General features: G+C 45.5%; 1 protein-coding gene across 7 annotated transcripts in view; it reads left to right on the forward strand.

The window, feature by feature from the left end:
• The first annotated feature begins 9,252 nt into the window (after positions 1 to 9,252).
• LOC132385420 (chemerin-like receptor 1) overlaps positions 9,253 to 17,764 on the forward strand; it is a 41,157-nt gene continuing 32,645 nt past the window's right edge. The window contains exon 1 of one of the 7 annotated variants that reach the window (XM_059957471.1): positions 9,253 to 9,390. The gene's annotated coding sequence lies outside the window, so the exon portion shown is untranslated. Of the gene's footprint in view, positions 9,434 to 9,726; positions 9,844 to 10,413; positions 10,615 to 17,764 lie in introns of those variants that run through there. The other 6 variants (XM_059957472.1, XM_059957474.1, XM_059957477.1 and 3 more) reach the window with 6 other exon arrangements.

The following is a 17,764-nucleotide window of genomic DNA, read 5'->3' on the forward strand; positions in this document are numbered from 1 at the left end:
TGAAAACATACCAATACATGTACAAACAATACATGGTAATCTGCACATATGTGTACACACTGTACATGGCACCCTGGGCATATGTGTACATACAGTACATGGTAACGTGTGCATATGTCTACACACTGAACATGGTAATGTGTGCATATGTGTACACACTGTACATGGCAATATGTACATATGTGTACACAATACATGTTAACATGTGCATATGTGTTCACACTGAACATGGTAATATGTGCATATGTGTGCACACTGAACATGGCAATGTGTGAGTATGTGTACACACTGTACATGGTAACGTGTGCATATGTGTACACAGTGTATATGGTAATATGTGCATATGTGTACACACGGTACATGGCACCATGTGCATGTGTGTACACACTGTAAGTGGCAATGTGTGCATATGTTTACATGCTGTACGTGGTAACGTGTGCATATGTGTACACACTGTACATGGTAATATGTGCATATGTGTACGCACTGTACACAGCACCGTGCATATGTGTACATACAGTACATGGTAATGTGTGCATATGTGTACACACTTTGCATGGTCATGTGTGCATATTTGTACATACTGTAGATGGTAACGTGTCAATATGTGTACAAACAATACATGGTAATGTGCGCATATGTGTACACAGCACCGTGTGCATATGTGTACATACAGTACATGGTAATGTGTGCATATGTGTACACACTGTACATGGTAACGTGTGCATATGTATACACTGTACATGGTAACGTGTGCATATGTGTTCACACTGAACATGGTAACGTTTGCATATGTGTACACACTTAACATGGTAATGTGTGCGTGTGTGTACACACTGTACATGGCATTATGTGCATATATGTACACACTACAGGGTAACGTGTGCATATGTGTTCACACTGAACGTGGTAATATGTGCATATGTGTACACACTGAACATGACAACATGTGTATATATGTACACACTGTACATGGTAACGTGTGCATATATGTACACACTGTACATGGTAAGATGTGCATATGTGACCACATTGTACATGGTAATATGTGCGTATGTGCACACACGGTATACGCACCATGTGCATATGTGTACACACTGTACTTGGTAATGTTTGCTTATGTGTACACACTGTACATGGTAATGTGTGCATATGTGTACACACTGTACAATGTAATGTTTGCTTATGTGTACACACTGAACATGGTAATGTGTGCATATGTGTACCCACTGAACATGGTAATGTGTGCATATGTGTACACATCGTGCATGATGTGTACATATGTGTACACACTGTACATGTAATTTGTGCATATGTGTACACACTCTACATGGTAACGTGTGCATATATATATACACTGTACATGGTAACGTCTGCATTTGTGTATACACTGAACATGGTAACATGTGCATATGTGTACACCCCGTACATGGTAACTTGTGCATATGTGTACACACTCTGCATGGTAACGTGTGCATTTGTGTATACACTGAACATTGTAAAATGTGCATATGTGTACACACTGAACATGGTAATATGTGGATATGTGTAAACATTGTACATGGTAATGTGTGCATATATGTATACTGTATATGAAAATGTGTGCATATGTGTACACACTGAACATGGTAATGTGTGCATATGTGTACACATGGTACATGGTAATGTGTGCATATCTGTACACATGGTACATGGTAATGTGTGCATATGTGTACACATCGTGCATGGTGATGTGTACATATGTGTACACACTGTACATGGTAATTTGTGCATATGTGTACACACTCTACATGGTAATGTGTGCATATATATACACTGTACATGGTAATGTCTGCATTTGTGTATACACTGAACATGGTAAAATGTGCATATGTGTACACACTGAACATGGTAATATGTGGATATGTGTAAACATTGTATATGGTAATGTGTGCATATATGTATACACTGTATATGAAAATGTGTGCATATGTGTACACTCTGAACATGGTAATGTGTGGATATGTGTAAACATTGTACATGGTAATGTGTGCATATATGTATACACTGCATATGAAAATGTGTGCATATGTGTACACATGGTACATGGTAATATGTGCATATCTGTACACATGGTACATGGTAATGTGTGCATATGTGTACACACTGAACATGGTAATGTGTGCATATGTGTACACACTGTACATGGTAATGTGTGCATATGTGTACACACTGTACATGGTAATGTGTGCATATGTGTACACACTGAACATGGTAATGTGTGCATATGTGTACACACTAAACATGGTAATGTGTGCATATGTGTACACACTGAACATGGTAATGTGTGCATATATGTACACACTGAACATGCTAATGTGTGCATATGTGTACACACTAAACATGGTAATGTGTGCATATGTGTACACACTGAACATGGTAATGTGTGCATATGTGTACACACTGAACATGGTAATGTGTGCATATATGTATACTGTATATGAAAATGTGTGCATATGTGTACACACTGAACATAGTAATGTGTGCATATGTGTACACATGGTACATGGTAATGTGTGCATATCTGTACACATGGTACATGGTAATGTGTGCATATGTGTACACATCGTGCATGATGTGTACATATGTGTACACACTGTACATGGTAATTTGTGCATATGTGTACACACTCCACATGGTAACGTGTGCATATATATATACACTGTACATGGTAACGTCTGCATTTGTGTATACACTGAACATGGTAACATGTGGATATGTGTACACCCCGTACATGGTAATATGTGGATATGTGTAAACATTGTACATGGTAATGTGTGCATATATGTATACACTGTATATGAAAATGTGTGCATATGTGTACACACTGAACATGGTAATGTGTGCATATGTGTACACTCTGAACATGGCAATATGTGCATATGTATACACTGATCATGGCAATATGTGCATATGTGTACACACCGTACATGGTATTGTGTGCATATGTGTACACACCGTACATGGTAACGTGTCAATATGTGTACAAACAATACATGGTAATATGTGCATATGTGTACACCCTGTACATGGCACCGTGTGCATTTGTGTGCATATAGTACATGGTAATGTGTACGCAACATACATGGTAATGTGTGCATATGTGTACACATGGTACATGGTAATGTGTGCATATGTGTACACATCGTGCATGGTGATGTGTACATATGTGTACACACTGTACATGGTAATATGTGCATATGTGTACACACTGTACACAGCACCATGTGCATATGTGTACATACAGTACATGGTAATGTGTGCATATGTGTACACACTTTGCCTGGTCATGTGTGCATATTTGTACACACTGTAGATGGTAACGTGTCAATATGTGTACAAACAATACTTGGTAATGTGCGCATATGTGTACACAGCACCGTGTGCATATGTGTACATACAGTACATGGTAACGTGTGCATATATACACACTGTACACAGCACCGTGTGCATATGTGTACATACAGTACATGGTAATGTGTGCATATGTGTACACACTGAACATGGTAATGTGTGCATATGTTTACATGCTGTACGTGGTAACGTGTGCATATGTGTACACACTGTACATGGTAATATGTGCATATGTGTACGCACTGTACACAGCACCGTGTGCATATGTGTACATACAGTACATGGTAATGTGTGCATATGTGTACACACTTTGCATGGTCATGTGTGCATATTTGTACATACTGTAGATGGTAACGTGTCAATATGTGTACAAACAATACATGGTAATGTGCGCATATGTGTACACAGCACCGTGTGCATATGTGTACATACAGTACATGGTAATGTGTGCATATGTGTACACACTGTACATGGTAACGTGTGCATATGTATACACTGTACATGGTAACGTGTGCATATGTGTTCACACTGAACATGGTAACATTTGCATATGTGTACACACTTAACATGGTAATGTGTGCGTGTGTGTACACACTGTACATGGCATTATGTGCATATATGTACACACTACAGGGTAACGTGTGCATACGTGTACACACTGAACGTGGTAATGTTTGCTTATGTGTACACACTGTACAATGTAATGTTTGTATATGTGTACACTCTGAACATGGTAACGTGTCAATATGAGTACACACTGTACATGGTAATGTGTGCATATGTGTACACACTGTACAATGTAATGTTTGTATATGTGTACACTCTGAACATGGTAACGTGTGCATATTTGTACCTACTCTACATGGTAATAGGTGGATATGTGTACATGCTGAGCATGATAACGTGTGCATATGTGTACACGCTGTACATGGTAATAGGTGCAAATGTGTACATGCTGTGCATGTTATTGTTTGCATATATGTCCACACTGTAAATGGTTATATGTGCATATTTGTACACACTGATCATGGCAATATATGCATATGTGTACACACCGTACATGGTAACGTGTCAATATGTGTACAAACAATACATGGTCATGTGTGCATATGTGTACACCCTGTACATGGCACCGTGTGCATTTGTGTGCATATAGTACATGGTAATGTGTACGCAACATACATGGTAATGTGTGCATATGTGTACACATGGTACATGGTAATGTGTGCATATGTGTACACATCGTGCATGGTGATGTGTACATATGTGTACACACTGTACATGGTAATATGTGCATATGTGTACACACTGTACACAGCACCATGTGCATATGTGTACATACAGTACATGGTAATGTGTGCATATGTGTATACACTTTGCCTGGTCATGTGTGCATATTTGTACATACTGTAGATGGTAATGTGTCAATATGTGTACAAACAATACATGGTCATGTGTGCATATGTGTACACCCTGTACATGGCACCGTGTGCATTTGTGTGCATATAGTACATGGTAATGTGTACGCAACATACATGGTAATGTGTGCATATGTGTACACACTGTACATGGTAACGTGTGCATATGTATACACTGTACATGGTAACGCGTGCATATGTGTTCGCACTGAACATGGTAACGTTTGCATATGTGTACACAGTTAACATGGTAATGTGTGCGAATGTGTACACACTGTACATGGCATTATGTGCATATATGTACACACTACAGGGTAACGTGTGCATACGACTGAACGTGGTAATATGTGTATATGTGTACACGCTGAACATGACAATATGTGGACATGTGTACACACTGTACATGGTAACATGTGCATATATGTACACACTGTACATGGTAATATGTGCTTATGTGTACATGCTGTGCATGTTATTGTTTGCATATATGTCCACACTGATCATGGCAATATGTGCATATGTGTACACCCAGTACATGGTAACTTGTGCATATGTGTACACACTCGACATGGTAACGTGTGCATATATTTACACACTGTACATGGTAAGATGAGCATATGTGACCACATTGTACATGGTAATATGTGCTTATGTGTACACACGGTACACGACACCATGTGCATATGTGTACACACTGTACTTGGTAATGTTTGTTTATGTGTACACACTGTACATGGTAATGTGTGCATATGTGTACACACTGTACAATGTAATGTTTGTATATGTGTACACTCTGAACATGGTAACGTGTCAATATGAGTACACACTGAACATGGTAATGTGTGCATATTTGTACCTACTCTACATGGTAATAGGTGGATATGTGTCCACGCTGAGCATTGTAACGTGTGCATATATGTACACACTGTACATGGTAAGATGTGCAGCATATATGTACACACTGTACATGGTAATGTTTGCTTATGTGTACACACTGTACATGGTAATGTTTGCTTATGTGTACACACTGTACATGGTAATGTGTGCATATGCGTACACACTGTACAATGTAACGTTTGTATATGTGTACACACTGTACAATGTAACGTTTGTATATGTGTACACACTGTACATGGTAATGTGTGCATATGTGTACACACTGTACAATGTAACGTTTGTATATGTGTACACACTGAACATGGTAATGTGTGCATATTTGTACCTACTCTACATGGTAATAGGTGGATATGTGTCCACGCTGAGCATTGTAACGTGTGCATATGTGTACACGCTGTACATGGTAATAGGTGCAAATGTGTACATGCTGTGCATGTTATTGTTTGCATATATGTCCACACTGTAAATGGTTATATGTGCATATTTGTACACACTGATCATGGCAATATGTGCATATGTGTACACCCCGTACATGGTAACTTGTGCATATGTGTACACACTCGACATGGTAACGTGTGCATATATGTACACACTGTACATGGTAAGATGAGCATATGTGACCACATTGTACATGGTAATATGTGCTTATGTGTACACACAGTACACGGCACCATGTGCATATGTGTACACACTGTACTTGGTAATGTTTGCTTATGTGTACACACTGTACATGGTAATGTGTGCATATGTGTACACACTGTACAATGTAATGTTTGTATATGTGTACACTCTGAACATGGTAACGTGTCAGTATGAGTACACACTGAACATGGTAATGTGTGCATATGTTTACATGCTGTACGTGGTAACGTGTGCATATGTGTACACACTGTACATGGTAATATGTGCATATGTGTACGCACTGTACACAGCACCGTGTGCATATGTGTACATACAGTACATGGTAATGTGTGCATATGTGTACACACTTTGCATGGTCATGTGTGCATATTTGTACATACTGTAGATGGTAACGTGTCAATATGTGTACAAACAATACATGGTAATGTGCGCATATGTGTACACAGCACCGTGTGCATATGTGTACATACAGTACATGGTAATGTGTGCATATGTGTACACACTGTACATGGTAACGTGTGCATATGTATACACTGTACATGGTAACGTGTGCATATGTGTTCACACTGAACATGGTAACGTTTGCATATGTGTACACACTTAAAATGGTAATGTGTGCGTGTGTGTACACACTGTACATGGCATTATGTGCATATATGTACACACTACAGGGAAACGTGTGCATACGTGTACACACTGAACGTGGTAATATGTGCATATGTGTACACACTGAACTTGACAATATGTGGACATGTGTACACACTGTACATGGTAACGTGTGCATATATGTACACACTGTACATGGTAAGATGTGCATATGTGACCACATTGTACAATGTAATGTTTGTATATGTGTACACTCTGAACATGGTAACGTTTGTATATGTGTACACACTGTACATGGTAACGTGTGCATATGTGTTCACACTGAACATGGTAACGTTTGCATATGTGTACACACTTAATATGGTAATGTGTGCGTGTGTGTACACACTGTACATGGCATTATGTGCATATATGTACACACTACAGGGAAACGTGTGCATACGTGTACACACTGAACGTGGTAATGTTTGCTTATGTGTACACACTGTACAATGTAATGTTTGTATATGTGTACACTCTGAACATGGTAACGTGTCAATATGAGTACACACTGAACATGGTAATGTGTGCATATTTGTACCTACTCTACATGGTAATAGGTGCATATGTGTACATGCTGTGCATGTTATTGTTTGCATATATGTCCACACTGATCATGGCAATATGTGCATATGTGTACACCCCGTACATGGTAGCTTGTGCATATGTGTACACACTCGACATGGTAACGTGTGCATATATGTACACACTGTACATGGTAAGATGAGCATATGTGACCACATTGTACATGGTAATATGTGCTTATGTGTACACACGGTACACGGCACCATGTGCATATGTGTACACACTGTACATGGTAATGTGTGCATATTTGTACCTACTCTACATGGTAATAGGTGGATATGTGTCCACGCTGAGCATTGTAATGTGTGCATATATGTACACACTGTACATGGTAAGATGTGCATATGTGACCACATTGTACATGGTAATATGTGCGTATGTGTACACACAGTACACGCCACCATGTGCATATTTGTACAGACTGTACATGGTAATGTGTGCATATGTGTACACACTGTACAATGTAATGTTTGTATATGTGTACACTCTGAACATGGTAACGTGTCAGTATGAGTACGCACTGAACATGGTAATGTGTGCATATTTGTACCTACTCTACATGGTAATAGGTGGATATGTGTCCACGCTGAGCATTGTAACGTGTGCATATGTGTACACGCTGTACATGGTAATAGGTGCAAATGTGTACATGCTGTGCATGTTATTGTTTGCATATATGTCCACACTGTAAATGGTTATATGTGCATATTTGTACACACTGATCATGGCAATATGTGCATATGTGTACACCCCGTACATGGTAACTTGTGCATATGTGTACACACTCGACATGGTAACGTGTGCATATATGTACACACTGTACATGGTAAGATGAGCATATGTGACCACATTGTACATGGTAATGTGTGCATATGTGTACACACCATACATGGTAACGTGTTAATATGTGTACAAACAATACATGGTAATGTGTGCATATGTGTACACCCTGTACATGGCACCGTGTGCATATGTGTGCATATAGTACATGGTAATGTGTACACAACATACATGGTAATGTGTGCATATGTGTACACATGGTACATGGTAATTTGTGCATATATGTACGGACTGTACATGGTAATTTGTGCATATATGTACGGACTGTACATGGTAATGTGTGCATTTGTGTATGCACTGTAGATGGTAACAGTGGATGAGGCAGGTACGTTAACATGATTTAAAATACTTTCAGAGAGGTGCATGGACAGGAAAGGTTTAGAGGAATACGGACCAAACACAGATAGGCAGGATTGATAGGCTTAGATCCAATGACACTGGGAAATGGGACAATATGGGTGAGATGTGCTGTGACTATCCCATTTGTAATCTTCTGCAACTGTTTATTTGTACTTAATTCTCAGACCTGAAGCTTTGACTGCTTGCCTCCCTATGTCTCACCGTCTTCCCTTCCCTTGCTCTCATCTTCTCTCTTTTCTCCCCCTCACCCTCTCTTCCCCCTTTCTGTCTTTACCCTTCTCTCCTTCCTTCTCCCTCTGTCTCCACACATCTGCTGCTGAACCTGCTGGGAACGTCCTCCACTCTCTGTTTCCACAGCCGATGGGCCTGTGCAGTAGAACAGACTACACAGTCTCACTGCCCTGCCAGAGGGAGCAAAGGAGCTGTAAACTGCAAAGTGTCTTACTGGCTGTCGTCAGTGCAAAGAAGGGTTAGGGTTAGAACTAGTTCAAACCACACTCACCTACCGGTGCAGACGGGGGTGTTGAATTCTAGCCAGAGGAGTTTCACAGTGACAGGGGAAAGACTGAAGTGGCAAGTTCTCAAAGACCGGGCTTTCTCTGAGCTGAAGGTGAGTGGAGAGCAGTCCCTCCATCCCTCCTGAGAAGATAGTGGTAAGCTGCCCCTTAATGCAGTCTATGTGTGTGTGGGGCGGGGGGGAGGGGGAGAGGCAGGGAGAGACTCCCAGGGTTCAGACCCTGCAACAATGAAGGAATGGTCAACAGGTGTGGGAGCAGTGGAGGGGGGAGCCTTTGAGTATTGGTGTTCCCCCCCCCCCCCCACGCCGTCTCCTCATCTTTCTGGTTGGGAAGAGTTGGAGGGTTCAGGAGGGGCTGTCTGAGTTTGCAGGATGGTGATTGGGCCGCCTGCTCTGTCCTGGATGGTGTCGAGCTCCTTTGGGGGTGTGAGAGCCGGTACGTGCAGTGAGCTGGGAAGAGTTTGACCACACCCTGACCTGCAGATGGGGGGAAGACCTGGCGTTCACTCTCCACGGGATCTGCAGCCTGGAGCCATGGTGTTTATGGTGAGCCCCTGGTCAGCGGTGACCCCCTGGATGTTGAGGGTGGGGGGGGGCTGGGTAACGGGAATACCACTGAACGGTGGGGGGGGGGGGGGGGCTGATGTTCACTGTCAAGGGTTTTTTTATCCATAATACTGCCCGGAGTCTCCAGCTGTAACAGGGAGAATAAATCCAGGCAGGACAAGGGTTGAAATAAGTTGCAGCTGAAACTAATGAGAGGAAGTCAAGAGTCAAGTTCATTTAATGTCATTTCCTGTATTCAAGTGTAAAAGGGAACAGAATTATTCTTCCTCCAGATCTGATGCAGAACGGGAAAAAAACTAGATATACAACACAATAATAAATAAAACACAATAAATATACATAGATAAAATAACTTATGTACAGTGCCTATAAAAAGTATTCAACTCCCTTGGAAGTTTCCATGTTGTATTGTTTTACAACAGTGAATCCCAGTGGATTTAATTTGGCTTTTCTGACCAATCAACAGAGAAAAGACTCTCTTGTGTCGAAGTGAAACAGATCTCATCAAAGTGATCTAAATTAGTTAAAAATATAAAACACAAAATCATTAATTGCATAAGTATTCGCCCCTTCAACTCGGGATTTAATGGATGCAGTTTGAACGGGGCACGACTGCGCAAGTCGGCCAGTGAGAACAGTGGGAAGAGTTTAAAAGGAAGACAGATTTACAGAGCCGGCATCAGAGGAGCCGGAGACAGAGTAGGAAGGCTTTGGCTCAACGGGGCTTCGGCGATAACGGGTCAAGGCGAGGTAGGTTATCTGTGTAGAATACAAACAGGAAGTATTTTGTGAGGCCGGTTTTCTGTACCAGGTGTCATATGTGGGAGGTCCAGAGTCTCCCGGCCTCCCGGTTGGCCACAACTGCAGCAGGAGCATCGAGCTGCAGCTCCTTAGAGACCGTTTTAGGGAACTGGAGCTGCAGTCGATGACCTTCGTCTGGTCAGGGAGAGCGAGGAGGTGATAGAGAGGAGCTACAGACAGATAGTCACATCAGGGAGACAGATAAGTGGGTCACAGACAGGAGAGGGAAGGGCAGGCGTCAGGTACTGGAGAGTACTCCAGTGTTTGTCCCCTTTAACAATAAGCACTCCTGTTTGAGTACTGTTGAGGGAGATGGCCTACCGGGGGAAGTGACAGTGCTCGTGCCTCTGGCACAGAGTCTGGCTCTGTGGCTCAGAAGGGTGGGGAAAGGAAGAGGAAGGCAGTAGTGATAGGGGACTCTATAATTAGGGGGTCACACAGGCGATTCTGTGGATGCAGAAAAGAAACACAGATGGGAGTTTGCCTCCCAGGTGCCAGGGTCCAGGATGTTTCTGATCGCGTCCATGATATCCTGAAATGGGAAGGGGAACAGCCAGAGGTCGTGGTACATATTGGTACCAATGACATAGGTAGGAAAAGGGAGAAGGTCCTGAAAACAGACTACAGGGAGTTAGGAAAGAAGTTGAGAAGCAGGATCTCAAAGGTAGTAATCTCAGGATTACTGCCTGTGCCACGCGACAGTGAGAGCAGGAATGGAATGAGGTGGAGGATAAATGCGTGGCTGAAGGATTGGAGAAGGGGGCAGGGATTCGGATTTCTGGATCATTGGGACCTCTTCTGGGGCAGGTGTGACCTGTACAAAAAGGATGGGTTGCACTTGAATCCGAGGGGGACCAATATCCTGGCGGGGAGGTTTTCTAAGGCTACTGGGGAGAGTTTAAGCTAGAATTGCTAGAATTGGAAACTGAACCGAACTGAAGTGACTGGGGAAGAGGGGGTTGGCTCACAAATAGAGAAAGCTTGGAGACAGTGCGAGAGGGAGGATAGGCAGGTGATAGAGAAGGGATGAGCTCAGACCGATGGTTTGTGATGTGTCTATTTTAATGTGAGGAGTATCATGAACAAAGCGGATGAGCTTAGAGTGTGGATCAGTACTTCGACCTATGACGTTGTGGCCATTACAGAGACTTGGATGGCTCAGGGACAGGAATGGTTACTTCGAGTGCCAGGCTTTAGATGTTTCAGAAAGGACAGGGAGGGAGGCAAATGAGGTGGGGGTGTAGCATTGTTGATCAGAGATAGCGTCACGGCTGCAGAAAAGGAGTAAGTCATGGAGGAATTGTCTATGGGTGGAAGTTAGGAACAGGAAGGGGTCAATAGCTCTACTGGGTGTTTTTATAGACCTCCCAATAGTAACAGGGACATCGAGGAGCAGATAGGAAGATAGATTCTGGAAAGGAGTAATAATAACAGGGTTGCTGTGGTGGGAGATTTTAATTTCCCAAATATTGATTGACATCTCCCTAGAGTGAGGGGTTTAGATGGGGTGGAGTTTGTTACGTGTGTTCAGGAAGGTTTCCTGACACAATATGTAGATAAGCCTACAAGAGGAGAGGCTGTACTTGATCTGGTATTGGGAAATGAACCTGGTCAGGTGTCAGATCTCTCAGTGGGAGAGCATTTTGGAGATAGTGATCACAATTCTATCTCCTTTACCATAGCATTGGAGAGGGATAGGAACAGACAAGTTAGGGAAACGTTTAATTGGAGTAAGGGGAAAATATGAAGCTATCAGGCAGGAACTTGGAAGCATAAATTGGAAACAGATGTTCTCAGGGAAATGTACAGAAGAAATGTGGCAAATGTTCAGGGGATATTTGTGTGGGGTTCTGCGTAGGTATGTTCCAATGAGACATGGAAAGGTCTGGTACAAGATCCATGGTGCAGAAAGGCTGTTGTAAATCTAGTCAAGAAGAGTCTATGAAAAGTTTAAAAAAAAACTAGGTAATGATATGAATCTACAAGATTATAAGGCTAGCCAGAAAGAGTTTAAGAATGAAATTAGGAGAGCCAGAAGGGGCCATGAGAAGGCTTTGGTGGACAGGATTAAGGAAAACCCCAAGGCATTCTACAAGTATGTGAAGAGCAAGAGGATAAGACGTGAAAGAATAGGACCAATCAAGAGTGATAGTGGGAAAGTGTGTATGGAATCGGAGCAGTTAGCAGAGGTACTTAATGAATACTTTGCTTCAGTATTCGTTATGGAAAAGGATCTTGGCGATGGTAGCGATGACTTGCTGTGGACTGAAAAGCTTCAGAATGTAGATATTAAGGAAGAGGATATGCTGGAGCTTTTGGAAAAGCATCAAGTTGGATAAGTCACCAGGACCGGATGGGATGCAGCCCAGGCTACTGTGGGAAGCGAGGGAGGAGATTGCTGAGCCTCTGGCAATGATCTTTGCATCATCAATGAGGATGGGAGAGGTTCCGGAGGATTGGAGAGTTGTGGATGTTGTTCCCTTATTCAAGAAAGGGAGTAGAGATAGCCCAGGAAATTATAAGCCAGTGATTCTTACTTCGTGGCTGGTAAATTGATGGAGAAGATCCTGAGAGGCAGGAGTTATGAACATTTGGAGAGGCATAATATGACTAGGAATAGTCAGCATGGCTTTGTCAAAGGCAGGTCATGCATTACGAGCCTGATTGAATTTTTTGAGGATGTGACTAAACACATTGATGAAGGAAGAGCAGTAGATGTAGAGTGTATGGATTTCAGCAAGGCATTTGATAAGTTACCCCATGCAAGGCTTATTGAGAAAGTAAGGAGGCATGGGATCCAAGGGGACATTGCCTTGTGGATCCAGAACTGGCTTGTCCACAGAAGGCGAAGAGTGGTTGTAGACGGGTCATATTCTGCATGGAGGTCGGTGACTAGTGGAGTGCCTCAGGGATCTGTTCTGGGACCCTTACTCTTCGTGATTTTTAGAAATGACCTGGATGAGGAAGTGGAGGGATGGGTTAGTAAATTTGCTGATGACACAAAAATTGGAGATGTTGTGGATAGTGTGGAGAACTGTCAGAGGTTACAACGGGACTTGGATAGGATGCAAAACTGGGCTGAGAAGTGGCAGATGGAGTTCAACCCAGATAAGTGTGAAGTGGTTCATTTTAGTAGGTCAAATATGATGTCAGACTATTGTACTAATGGTAAGACTCTTGGCAGTGCGGAGGATCAGAGGAGTCTTGGGGTCCGAGTCCATAGGACACTCAAAGCTGCTACACAGGTTAACTCTGTGCTTAAGAAGGCATACAGTGCATTGGCCTTCATCAATCATGGGATTGAGTTTAAGATCCGAGAGGTAATGTTACAGCTACATAGGACCCTGGTCAGAACCCACTTGGAGTACTGTGCTCAATTCTGGTCACCTCACTACAGGAAGGATGTGGAAACCATAGAAAGGGTGCAGAAGAGATTTACAAGGATGTTGCCTGGATTGGGGAGCATGCCTTCTGAGAATAGGTTGAGTGAACCCAGCCTTTTCTCCTTGGAGTGACAGAGGATGAGAAGTGACCTGATAGAGGTGTACAAGATGATGAGAGGCATTGATCGTGTGGCTAGTCAGAGGCTTTTCCCCAGGGCTGAAATGGTTAGCAGGAGAGAGCATAGTTTTAAGGTGGTTGGAAGTACAGAGGAGATGTCAGGGGTAAGTTTTTTACGTAGAGAGTGGTGAGTGCGTGGAATGGGTCACATTGCGCTGAAACTGGTGAGCCCATGGTCAGTGTATGGATTGAAAGAGTAGCGGCAGGGTGACAGGAATTCCACTGAAAAGCACACTGCCTGCAGTCGCCTGCTCCAACAGACAAAATAAATCTTGGCAGGATGAGGCCTGAAATGAGTTGCAGTTGAAACCATAATTTCCTGTACAAGGGAACAAAGTAATTCTTACTCCGGTTATAATGCACAATGAAAAAAAAATCACAGATCAGCAATACAATCATAATTCAAACAGAATCAGTGGCTTAGTGATGGTGTGGGATGGGGAGGGGTGGGTTAGTGATGGTGTGGGATGTGGAGGGTGGGTTAGTGGTGGTGTGGGATGTGGAGGGGTGGGTTAGTGATGGTGTGGGGTGTGGAGGGTGGGTTAGTGGTGGTGTGGGATGTGGAGGGTGGGTTAGTGGTAGTGTGGGATGTGGAGGGGTGGGTTAGTGATGGTGTGGGGTGTGGAGGGTGGGTTAGTGATGGTGTGGGATGTGGAGGGGTGGGTTAGTGATGGTGTGGGGTGTGGAGGGGTGGGTTAGTGGTGGTGTGGGATGTGGAGGGTGGGTTAGTGATGGTGTGGGATGTGGAGGGGTGGGTTAGTGATGGTGTGGGATGTGGACGGTGGGTTAGTGATGGTGTGGGATGTGGAGGGTGGGTTAGTGGTGGTGTGGTATGTGGAGGGGTGGGTTAGTGGTGGTGTGGGATGTGGAGGGAGGGTTAGTGGTGGTGTGGGATGTGGAGGGTGGGTTAGTGATGGTGTGGGATGTGGAGGGGTGGGTTAGTGATGGTGTGGGATGTGGAGGGGTGGGTTAGTGGTGGTGTGGGATGTGGAGGGTGGGTTAGTGATGGTGTGGGATGTGGAGGGGTGGGTTAGTGATGGTGTGGGATGTGGACGGTGGGTTAGTGATGGTGTGGGATGTGGAGGGTGGGTTAGTGGTGGTGTGGTATGTGGAGGGGTGGGTTAGTGGTGGTGTGGGATGTGGAGGGAGGGTTAGTGGTGGTGTGGGATGTGGAGGGTGGGTTAGTGATGGTGTGGGATGTGGAGGGGTGGGTTAGTGATGGTGTGGGATGTGGACGGTGGGTTAGTGATGGTGTGGTATGTGGAGGGGTGGGTTAGTGGTGGTGTGGGATGTGGAGGGGTGGGTTAGTGATGGTGTGGGATGTGGAGGGGTGGGTTAGTGATGGTGTGGGATGTGGAGGGTGGGTTAGTGGTGGTGTGGGATGTGGAGGGGTGGCTTAGTGATGGTGTGGGATGTGGAGGGGTGGGTTAGTGATGGTGTGGGATGTGGAGGGGTGGGTTAGTGATGGTGTGGGGTGTGGAGGGTGGGTTAGTGGAGGTGTGGGATGTGGAGGGGTGGCTTAGTGATGGTGTGGGATGTGGAGGGGTGGGTTAGTGATGGTGTGGGGTGTGGAGGGTGGGTTAGTGGTGGTGTGGGATGTGGAGGGTGGGTTAGTGATGGTGTGGGATGTGGAGGGGTTGGATAGTGGTGGTGTGGGATGTGGAGGCTGGGTTAGTGATGGTGTGGGATGTGGAGGGTGGGTTAGTGGAGGTGTGGGATGGGGAGGGGTGGGTTAGTGGTGATGTGGGATGTGGAGGGGTGGGTTAGTGATGGTGTGGGATGTGGAGGGGTGGGTTAGTGATGGTGTGGGATGTGGAGGGGTGGGTCAGTGATGGTGTGGGATGTGGAGGGGTGGTTTAGTGGTGGTGTGGGATGTGGAGGGGTGGCTTAGTGATGGTGTGGGATGTGGAGGGGTGGATTAGTGGTGATGTGGGATGTGGAGGGGTGGGTTAGTGATGGTGTGGGATGTGGAGGGGTGGGTTAGTGATGGTGTGGGATGTGGAGGGGTGGGTTAGTGATGGTGTGGGATGTGGAGGGGTGGGTTAGTGATGGTGTGGGGTGTGGAGGGTGGGTTAGTGATGGTGTGGGATGTGGAGGGGTGGGTTAGTGATGGTGGGGGATGTGGAGGGGTGGGTTAGTGATGGTGTGGGATGTGGAGGGGTGGGTTAGTGGTGGTGTGGGATGTGGAGGGTGGGTTAGTGATGGTGTGGGATGTGGAGGGGTGGGTTAGTGATGGTGTGGGATGTGGACGGTGGGTTAGCGATGGTGTGGGATGTGGAGGGTGGGTTAGTGGTGGTGTGGTATGTGGAGGGGTGGGTTAGTGGTGGTGTGGGATGTGGAGGGAGGGTTAGTGGTGGTGTGGGATGTGGAGGGGTGGGTTAGTGATGGTGTGGGATGTGGAGGGTGGGTTAGTGGTGGTGGGGGATGTGGAGGGTGGGTTAGTGGTGGTGTGGGATGTGGAGGGGTGGGTTAGTGGAGGTGTGGGATGTGGAGGGGTGGGTTAGTGGTGGTGTGGTATGTGGAGGGGTGGGTTAGTGCTGTGGGTGGGGTGGTGAGGAGGGAGCGTTGTGGGAGGGGTGGTGAGGAGGGAGGACTGTGGGAGGGATGGTGAGGAGGGAGCGCTGTGGGAGGGATGTTGAGGAGGGAGGACTGTGGGAGGGATGGTGAGGAGGGAGCGTTGTGGGAGGGATGGTGAGGAGGGAACGTTGTGGGAGGGATGTTGAGGAGGGAGGACTGTGGGAGGGGCGGTGAGGAGGGAACACTGTGGGAGGGTTGGTGAGGAGGGAGCGCTGTGGGAGTGTTGGTGAGGAGGGAGCACTGTGGGAGGGTTGGTGAGGAGGGAACGTTGTGGGAGGGTTGGTGAGGAGGGAACTGTGGGAGGGTTGGTGAGGAGGGAAGGTTGTGGGAGGGTTGGTGAGGAGGGAGCGTTGTGGGAGGGTTGGTGAGGAGGGAACTGTGGGAGGGGGTGAGGAGGGAGCGTTGTGGGAGGGTTGGTGAGGAGGGAACACTGTGGGAGGGTTGGTGAGGAGGGAGTGTTGGTGAGGAGGGAACACTGTGGGAGGGGGTGAGGAGGGAGCGTTGTGGGAGGGTTGGTGAGGAGGGAACACTGTGGGAGGGTTAGTGAGGAGGGAGCGTTGTGGGAGTGTTGGTGAGGAGGGAGCGTTGTGGGAGTGTTGGTGAGGAGGGAACACTGTGGGAGGGGGTGAGGAGGGAACACTGTGGGAGTGTTGGTGAGGAGGGAGTGCCTTGGGAGGGTTGGTGAGGAGGGAGCATTGTGGGCGGGTTGGTGAGGAGGGAGCGTTGTGGGCGGGTTGGTGAGGAGGGAGCACTGTGGGAGGGATGGTGAGGAGGGAGCGTTGTGGGAGGGTTGGTGAGGAGGGAGCGTTGTGGGCGGGTTGGTGAGGAGGGAGCGTTGTGGGAGGGTTGGTGAGGAGGGAGCGTTGTGGGCGGGTTGGTGAGGAGGGAGCGTTGTGGGAGGGTTGGTGAGGAGGGAGCGTTGTGGGCGGGTTGGTGAGGAGGGAGCGTTGTGGGAGGGTTG

The sequence above is a fragment of the Hypanus sabinus genome, assembly GCF_030144855.1.
Source record: "Hypanus sabinus isolate sHypSab1 chromosome 1 unlocalized genomic scaffold, sHypSab1.hap1 SUPER_1_unloc_9, whole genome shotgun sequence".
NCBI classification, from domain to species: Eukaryota; Metazoa; Chordata; class Chondrichthyes; order Myliobatiformes; family Dasyatidae; genus Hypanus; species Hypanus sabinus.